The sequence below is a fragment of the Abramis brama genome (genome assembly GCF_963993115.1).
Source record: "Abramis brama genome assembly, chromosome: 15".
Taxonomy (NCBI): domain Eukaryota; kingdom Metazoa; phylum Chordata; class Actinopteri; order Cypriniformes; family Leuciscidae; genus Abramis; species Abramis brama.
The window spans coordinates 21,577,202-21,586,525 of NC_139977.1; positions in this window are offsets into that span (position 1 = coordinate 21,577,202).

Consider the following 9,324-nt stretch of genomic DNA (forward strand, 5'->3'; position numbering starts at 1 on the left):
AGTGCGCGTTTGCCTAGAAAAGCAATGAAAAAGCGCGTTCTGTATATTAAGTCATAATTACTATAAAGTTTCTCATTATTACGAGATGTTAAGTCATTATTACGTTTAAGTTTCTCATTATTACGAGAAAGTTTCTCATTATTTTGAGATGTTAAGTCAATATTACGAGAAAGTTTATCCTTATTATGACATGTTAAGTCATTATTATGAGAAAGTTTTTCATTATTATGACTTAGGCTAATCTTTTTTCTTTCTTTTTTTTTACTCAACCGTGGCGGAAAGGGGCTTCCATAGGTTACGGAATGATAGTCTGCTGTGTGGAGACCACTGTCATTGAAATGCTTCATTCATTCATTAATTCTCAGTCTGAAGATTAAAAAAAAACTTCTTTCAAACCACGAGATGGCGAAAGAGCACCAAACATATGCTACTGCGTTTCACTAAAGTCCCTTTAATCTGTAATCGAGTGGGAGATAGGCCTACGTCCTTATATTGTCCTGCTGAATTTGTCTCTCTATAGTAGATATTGGTCAAGTTAATAAAATCCTGAGATATAATCTATATAAAATTATTTACATACAATCTAGGCTACTCTATATCTCATATCAGACTCAATACACATAAAAGTAAGATTCTGCATTATGCAGGAAGTCAAGCTGATAAAAATGATTAAATAAAGAATTATATTTATAAAAAATGCAAACGCCCTGCAAAACGTGTGTTGACCTTGTTCATCTTGCCAACAATAAGTAATTTACCGAACAGAGGAAAATACATATTAATTCAAATAGCTAATATATCAAATAGCCTAACATTTGTTGGGATTTTGTTTCCCAATAAGAAATGAATCAGCAAACAAATGACCTTGATTTACATTCACCATGTTTGCAGAAGAGTAAAAATATTCTATTCGTGGACACGTCATGACTTCAGCTTGTTTTCAGTCTGTTCAATTAAATTAGGCCTACATGACAATATACAGTGGGTTATTGATATCACTGCCATTGATTGAGATGCTTCTTTCACTTTACCATTACAGGAACGCCACTTCCTTACAGCTAATGCTGTATAGAATTTAGCTTAATAACAAGTGACAGAAGAGAGACTGAGTAAGGAAGCTGCGCAATATAATTGAATCTCTTTCAATTCAGTGACACAAAAACACTTGCAAGCATTGCCGTATATCAAGACATATGTGATTAATGATATTGCTTATTAACATTAACAAGACCTTGCTGAGTTGTAAAGTTGAGTGCACAGCAGACGAGAGGAACTGGGTGGTTTGCTGCTGTAGACACAGCCATTTGCAGACAATGGTGAAATTTTAGACAGCTCCGGTGTTTCTGGTGACTTTGCACTCTTCGGTATTGAACAGATTTCAATACTACCGCAAATGCTTGATTTTTTTGTTCGGAGAAAATCAGAGCGCTGAATTATTTAATTGTAGTAACAGATATTTGTAGAACATATTGAAGTAGGAAGAACAAAAAGTGTTTTAAAACGTTTTTCTGTATTTATTTTGGTCAACAATAACATGCTATTACTAAAAATAGAATAAAATATAATTATTGTCAACAAAGCTCCCACATTGTCTGCCTTAAGACTTGTATGCCTAGATTTTAAATCAAACCTAGATTTCATCATGGAAAAAAATTTATGATGTTGATGAGCTTGGCAGATGCAGGATGGAGTTTTTCTTAAATGGTTTACTGAGCAGCGTGTGCTTTTTTTCAGACGTGCCTCAAAAGAGTCTGGCTGAAAATAATGATTTGCATGACTCTTGTTCTGTCTGTTGTTATTGATTTACTCTCAAGCAGTTGTTATGAAACAGAGTTGGACATGATTGAGGGTAAAGGGAATAAATATACTCATACGCCATCATTTATTTATTTATTTAGTCTTGTTCCAACATTTTGTTTAATCACTGTGGTTACAGAGAAGCATCACTGTAGATTGGTATAAGGGATCTGTGTTAAATATGCATGGTTAGGGGCTTTCATTGCTTGCCCTTGTCCCTCAACTGAATAATGCCTAGGTCAGAGCTTACTCTAACTCTTCGGTTATGATTAGAAATTGATTATGGGCAGTCCGGTTTATTGTGATGACCTGGGGTCAGGGGATGAGGTCATGGCACCACATCCGCCTCTGAGCCATAAATCAAAACACACATCCAGAGTGCAGAGGTAAAGCAAGACACACACCCCCTGCATGCAACCTTAAGGTGCTTTATAATTCCCCATTTGTTTGGAAATGAGTGAATAAATGGAGTGGAGTGTGTGCCCAGGCATTTTCAGCATCCTGTGTCCACACTGCCCGAGTGTATTATTAACCGCGGTTAGGTCAGCGAGTCAGGCCGTTCTCTGAAAAGGAGAGCAGCAAGTTCCCACTGAACCTGCTATGGAATTTATCACATATAACTGATCAATCTAGTTGGCACTAGAGCAGAAGTGGACAAAGTACACAACTTCCTTACTTGAGTGAAAGTACAGATACTACTGGTCAAATATTACTCTGTTACAAGTAAAAGTTGTAAAGACCGGTTTTTACTCAAGTAAAAGTACAGAAGTACTGGTTTTTAAAAGTACTTAAGTATCAAAAGTAAAAAGTAAATGTCAGTGCATTGTTTTATTATTGTTGAATTGTTGTATGTAATACTTACCTTATGCCTCTGAATCTATGCCTGCCTACCTACCCTCATATCAATATCAAATTTATTTCTAGAACACAGTTCCAGTAGTGGGATTGAATGTGAGATTGAATAAGTGCACTCAATAACAATGGTTTCGGACACCCAAATGGCTGTTCCCTCAAATAGTGCCCTATTTAAAGTTTTTTTTGCTTTTATGAATATGCTAGCTTTACTGTTATCTATAATCTAGTGTGCTCCAAAACAATGACAAAATTCGCATTTAGAAGACCAAACCCAACGCTGAAAATGAAAATCAGGTTGATGTCAGAAAACCAACATCAGTCGTGTTCTGACGTCAATCCGACTTTCGTTTCCGACCAAAATGCAACCCCTGCAGCCAAAATCATCCCCTGACTGACGTTACTACTTTCTCTTTAAGGACCTTGACAGAAATGTAGTGGAGTAAAAAGTACGATATTTGTCTTTCAAATGTAGTGAAGTTAAAGTAAAACGTTTCCAGAAAAAGTAAAGTACAGACACTCAAAAAGTGTACTTAAGTACAGTATGTACTTTGTTACTGTCCACCTCAGCACAAGAATTCATATTCAAACCGCTCAGAGGATCTGAAATAAATGTATTTGTAACAATATAGTGAAAACTATACAAATACATTTACATGTTGTTCAGTCATTACTTGAAGAGACTTTCACATTTCTTGTTCTATCTATACACTGCTGTTTAAAAGTTTGGGGACGGTAAGATATTTTTAGTAATTGTTTTTTTTTTTAAAGAAATACATATAAGGACACATTAATTCAAGTCATTTATAATGTTACAAAAAATATATTTCAAATATTCATCTATTTATCTAAGAATCTTGAAGCAGCACAACTGATTTGAACATTGGTAATAATACAACATTTTTCTCAAGCAGCAAATCAGCATATCAGAATGATTTCTGAAGGATCATGTGACACTGAAGACTTGGAGTAATAAATTACATATTAAAATATATTGAAATAGAAAATGGTTATTCTAAATTGTAATAATATTTCACAGTATCACTGTATTCTTGATTAAATATCTGTGAGCATAAGTCTTCTTTCTTACCAATTCCATACTTTTGAATGTGTAAACTGCACTGCACTGTGTTGCACAAACAGCTAACAACTAAATACATCAACTAAAACCCCCATGGAACCTCATAAGTGACCGATCATGAGCATGATGCAACTCCACATGTACAACAACATTAACTTTAAACAGCAGACTTGCAATTGATTTCAAAAGAGTTTGTGTTCTACAGAAGAAAGAAAATCTTCACAAGGTTTCGGAACAGAACAAATGCCTGCACTCCCGACTTCAGGCTGCTTTTGATTATTTATGTTTGTCAGATTGTTAGGCCGTAAGCCAAGTCTGTCTCATACGCTGTCCTAATAGGGTTATAAATAAAACATCAACACCTGCTCTATTCTCAGGGAGGATTGAGCTGTTTCCTACTTTAAAACAACTCACTCTCTATATATTCAAACAGAGACCACAGTTCAAGACCATCATTGTGTCATTAGTATTCACACCTGTGTGTTTGAGATAAAGCATGTAAAACCGATGCATAGAAGAGCTTAGTGGCTTACAGGTGGCAGGATTTTTTTTTTTTTTTTTTACAGTTTGCTCAGCGTGTGACAAGACGTCTACAGTCGGTAAACAGGATGCAGCAGCCACTTAATGACACATTAGTGCCATCCAGACAGGGTTAATGCTCTGACAAACACTGAGTCAAGAATGTAATTGTCCCACTGGGTGCTCTGTTTAGATGTAATGGCACCGTCTTTACATTACAGGGGTTTATGCTGAAGTCTGAAACTGTTAGGACTGTTTTGTGATGAATTATTAATGCAAATTAAAGTTCATTAATAAATCATTTGCATTAATAGTCATGGGTGTTTTATAAACTGGGAACTGTAATGAAACTACATGCACGTTCTTTCACAATTCATTATGCTAATTGGATTTAATGGCCTAATAATTGCATAGCTGGCCTTGTTAAAAAGAATTACAAAGGTTTTTTACACTTCTTGAAAATGCCTGTGGCCTCCATGTGCGACCCAGTTGTCATTTTGAATGTCCTTCCTTGTGAAAGTGAAATATTAAGATCCATATTCAAAGGTATATGAATCGCCGTCTAAAAATCGATGAACTTTCATGCTGTTGCTGTGATTTTGCAAGTACAGAGTGCTCTTCAGCTTTACCAGAGGTTTAAGAAGCTTCAGCTATTATTGATATCAAACCCAGGTGCCACATCCTGTGGTATATACGTTTTTGTAGAAGAAACAATGTCTGGGACAAATTCAAATGAGTTATTTTAAGAACAAATGCAAATAATTTACTGCAATTGATCATGTTGATGTTCATTGGTCGTTCATGCACTGTAAAAAAATATTGTTGGTTTAACTTAAAAACCTGGTTGCCTTAAAATTTTAAATAATTGTTTAATCTACAGAAACTCAAAATATTATGTTATCTGAACTACATAAATTATCTAAGTTGATTTGACAAAACAAAAAATGTGACAACAAATCATGAAAATATTTTTTACACTGATATCTAGTTCTCATTGGATGACATCACACATATCTAAATGCTATTCAACCTCTTATATCGTATATTAGAATTATGTGATATTATAGATGTTTCTAATATCATTTTTGATTAAAATTCAACAATCTTTTAATTAAATCCATTATTTTTATTTTATAAAGTTCCTTTATTGCCTGTAGATCGTTGATGCATCACCTCTTTTCTTGTGTTTTATATAAATACAATGCGCAGATATATCTTGCCCTCAAAGTTCAGTTTCTTACCCAGATGGTCTCCTCCCACAGTCCCACCTCCAGTCACCTCGTGTTCTTCAGTCACGCACACTTATTTCCTATCAGTTATTTTACCTTCCCTCGTTGACCCCGCTGACCCCTCGCTCTGCAGCCTGTCTGCTCTCACGGTCAATTTTAAAAACACTACTGCTACGTAATGTGCCAGCCTTTCTCTTGCCTTCCCTCTCAGCGAGACGTGCCATGGCACGAACATGACTTACCTCTTAGTTCGCTCTTTTGTAACTTTGACAATTGATTTCTCAAGGCTCCAACTGGAAGAAAAGAAATATTTTTGCATTTATAAAAGTCAGATAACCAGCGTAGTGTGATGATGTGTACTTGTGCTCTTAAGTGCTTCCATTGTGTAATTACTCAGGAAATGTAATTCATTGCAGATCACACAGGATAATTATAGTGCGAGTCTCAAGACAGTCTTACCACAAGGTTCCTTTCAGTGCTATTCACGTGGGAAGTCGGTTCATTATGTGCATCAGCGTATCCATTATTTTATTCATATTCTGATGACAGTTTTACTGTAGCTAGTGAAAAAGGATAACACAGTTCTTGAATTCACTGAATGGCCAATTTTTGTGTCATTCTAAGAGAAAGCCTTGTAACTGATGCGCTGCTATTCATGGAACTGCTAAAATAATGCTTGTTTCCAAGTAGGTTTCAAATCAAAAGACTGGCAGTACATGTGCCATGGCATTTTATCTTGGGTTACCATGTAAAATGCCATGGTACATAGGCTAAATATGGTAATAATTCAGTACCGTGATATATATCAATGTATATACTGTCAATATACCGTAGCACTGTCATAGTGAGCTACTTTTTGAAAGGTAGTTTTGAGAAACTATCCAACTATTGCTGTGTTAAATGGAGTGACAAACAGGGCAGGACTGGAACAGCAAAACATTTGAAACATTTACAAAAGATTACTCGCTTCACCTTACATCATTGTTCATTTGCGGTGACAAGTGTTGGCCCTTGTGGTGACAAGTGTTGGTTGCAACAATATTTTTTTTAAACCTCAAATAAAGTAGTTATGTTGTGAATATAACACATTTAAGTTTTTTTTTTTTAAATAACCCAACTATGTCTGCAATGGATATCACCCCTTTAAGAAAAGGGGGAACTTTATTTGGACTACTTCCTGTGTGTAAGGTCATTGCAGGTGATGGTTGATCTGAGGGGTGCATGATGGATTTGCTAAATTTCATGTGTTACACCTTCTTGGAGTCTGTGGTGGTACTTGCAGATTTTACATAATTTAATCTAAATTCTGATAAATATATTGTCTTGTTAATATTCCCAAAATATCCCCTAATCTTTAAACTATCATGATAGCATGTCATTTTTTTTCTTTTTTTTTCTTTAATTTGCCTGCGGTGTTACTGTTTCCCTTGGCAAAAATAGTCATAACACCACAGGCATAAGTAGTTAGTTAGTTATTTGACTAAAATTAATAAAAAATCCAAATGTTCTTAAGCTTCCATTTTATTTAATATAATATATTAACAAATTTCTAAAATAGATAGCAATACATTTTCATTTAAAGTCACAATGAAATCAAAACGGACAAATCTTGGTTTATTATTGAATATTGCAGTATTTATTTTAGAAATGATTTAACTGTGCACATCATTATTTTTAAAAAATGGATGTGCCCACATAATCTTCTCTTCCCTCTTCTACTGAAGCGAGAGCGGGACAACCTGCATGTCACTCACAGCAATAGCAAACCACAACCATTCAATCAATTCCTGTTGGACAAAATCAAGTCCCGTCCTACATTTTTTCATGTTTGAGAAGCTGTTTCACTTGGATATACGTCACAATAGGGATGAAACTATTGCTAGCCTATAGGGATATAAACTATAGGGATGACTATTGCAACCTTTTGGAGTTTGCCACTCCAATCGAAGAATGACCCATATGTCATATGTATAATTCAGGATATGAACATTTGACATGAAAAAACAATAAAAAAAACAACAACTCTGAGTCAGCCTTGTCCCCCTCGGTACAAATCAGCAACTGTGTCTCTGTGTATCGACTGCGTGACAGTAAGGTGTCCCATTGCAGACGCTGCCAGGGGCTTGTTTGAGGACACAAGGGTAACATGGCTCCCTGAGGCATGAAGAGGTGACGAATGACACGTCATCGTTCCTCTGGACTTTCTGCCTGTCTATTCACACTCAAGTGCTGACCTCATCAGCATCTGACGTGTTGTCTCAAGTCTGTAAATCTAATCGTGGTTGGCATGGCCTCATAGTTAGTGACAGTGTGTAGTCGGGCTAAGGGCTGGTGTCTACTTGGAGATGAAAATAACTGTGATGCTGAGCAGAACAGCCAGTGGTAGACCCTCAATCTATCCATCCAGCCAGAGAGAGAGAGAGAGAGAGAGAGAGAGAGAATGGGCCTGTAATGTTATAATGATCCATATACTGTAGTAGTAGCCTACATGGCTGCATTTACTGCAGTTTATCCTAGGAGCCAAACAATCTATTTACAGTGACTGATTTCATGTTTGCTTTTAAAGGGAAAGTTCACCAATAAGTGAACAGTCATTTGCTGACCCGTACCTGAATTACCAATATAGTATACAAATCATGTGGACTATTTTTATGATGTTTTTTGTCCTTTTTGGAGCTTGACATTTTCTGTTCCCCATCCACTTTCCTTGCATGGAAGAGACACTCAAGTTTGACAACTGTAAGTAAGTGGTGAGTAAATAACACAATTTTATTTTATTTTATTTTTTTAAAACATTGCCTTTATGGAGAGGATCGTTCATCAAAAAGAGCCGTGGTTCCTGCAGAGTTACATGCATGTTGTGTCTGTGAAAGCACATTGATGCAGTCTGGTGCTGCAGGGCATGCTGGGACAGTGTGTGGAGGTCATGATGAGCGGGAAGGCAGTCCCCGTTTCAGCAACATGAGCTGTGACAGATTCATCTGGCTGTTGGCAATGACAGATCAGAGACCACAGTTCAGTTAGGAGAAAGAGAGAACAGCCCATGGGTGCACAAACTATTATCTGTTTGCTGATGAAGAGAGAGATAGTGGTTATATATTGGGAATTTTATTTAATTGGCTGTTTAAATACATATGATATCAATTATTTAAATAAATATATTGAAATTACTTTACTGGTGAAAATTTTGGAATTAGGATTTTTTATTGTTTTTTAAAGCTGCAGTCCGTAATTTTTTTGGGTTAAAAATTATCCCAATTTTTTTTTTTTTGAGCAAGTACATAACCAGCCAGTGTTCAAAACTATCTGCTTGCCTTAGCTCGATTCAAAACGGTAAGCTTGTAATAATGGTGGATTTCCGCGGGAAATTCGAGCATGTCTTTGCGTCATTACGTCACATCTCTGCACATAAAGAAGGAGTCGTGGCTAGTAGGCTATATTGTGTGTGAGGATGTTGGAGGTGGAGATTTATAGCCTTTTCTCACACCACTTGATATAATTAAACTTATCAATTTGATGGCGGATTCAGAAAGGTTCAAATGTTGTAAAACGCAAAAGACTTCGGACTTCAGAGTGGCTACAGAAAAAAAGAGACTGCAACCGGGCCCATTCGAAAACAAGGATAATATCGGAAGGGCTTTTGAAAGATAAAAATTAGATTATATTCCAGTTTTAAATATGCATCTGATTACAGATATGTGTGTTTGTATTTCAAAGAGAATCAGTTCTAAGGAACATTAATTTGTTGGTATGACAATTAGAAATTAGACTGCACAGAAATGGAAACTGAACTACAGGTAGCCCTAATACACATTAAATGTAGTCACGCAATGCTGATGTTGTTAA